The following is a 1,028-nucleotide window of genomic DNA, read 5'->3' as shown; positions in this document are numbered from 1 at the left end:
ATGCATGGAATGTATTCCTATTATTAACATCATATTTTTTTTCTTTTTCGGGACAAGCGAGCCTAGATAGTTATATGAACAATTTAAACTTATGACCTCATGATATGAAAACACACTCTCAGCTACTATCCAACAGATAAATACACTTTTTATTAATATTAAATAAAAAGAAACTTTATTGTATGTCCCCGACATATCGACCCACATGGTAATGCATTCACTATAAAGTCCATATTCCACATAGCTCCAAGTATTTGGACTTTATTCCTCAAATGAATAAGTAGATTCACTGTGTTGGTGATAAAGAGTCAATATTTTATTTCGTGAAGGTTTGAGGACAGATCAATTGATAGGTACGGTGCACATGGGTAGGGACTGGGCTCGTGACAATATAATGAGATAAGCATATCATGCAACTTAATTATCTCGTTGCCTTCACAATAATTATCGTGGTAATCCGGTTTTATTATTTTGTAATTATTGTAATTAGAGTTAAAAACGTTAGGTGGATTGTCGGCTTTCAACGTTCAAACCGCTGCGGTGCGGACAAAAAGCAGGGCCCACCGTTGTTTGATTTTTGTATGGCTTTTAAGATATTTTTAAAATTTTATTCTTATTATTATTTTATTTAGGATTCATGGAGGCATTCAAATGTAAGGTTATTAAATTCAAAATTGGATTCCTTAAATTCTAATTTAAATAACACATTGTTAGGATAATAAATATAATAAAATTTTTAAGGATCTACAAAGAGATGACGTAATTGTTAAGGGTGTCAATTCGGGTCAGCATATCAGGCTCAGCTTGGAACTTGAACTAACCCGATTTTGATAGAATTGATATGGATAGTATATGGGTAGAAAATATCAAGAGGATCTGATCCCCTTCAACTCGCCAACCTATATAAACAATTTAACACAAGGAATAACAACTATTCATGTTTATATTGCATCAATATTGAGTCAATTTCAGGTCAAATCTAGCTCGACGAGTCGATTTCAAGACAATTTAATATAGCATATCATTTT

The sequence above is a fragment of the Phalaenopsis equestris genome, unplaced genomic scaffold, assembly GCF_001263595.1.
Source record: "Phalaenopsis equestris unplaced genomic scaffold, ASM126359v1 Scaffold000326, whole genome shotgun sequence".
In the NCBI taxonomy this organism is placed as follows: domain Eukaryota; kingdom Viridiplantae; phylum Streptophyta; class Magnoliopsida; order Asparagales; family Orchidaceae; genus Phalaenopsis; species Phalaenopsis equestris.
This window is presented reverse-complemented; position numbering follows the sequence as displayed.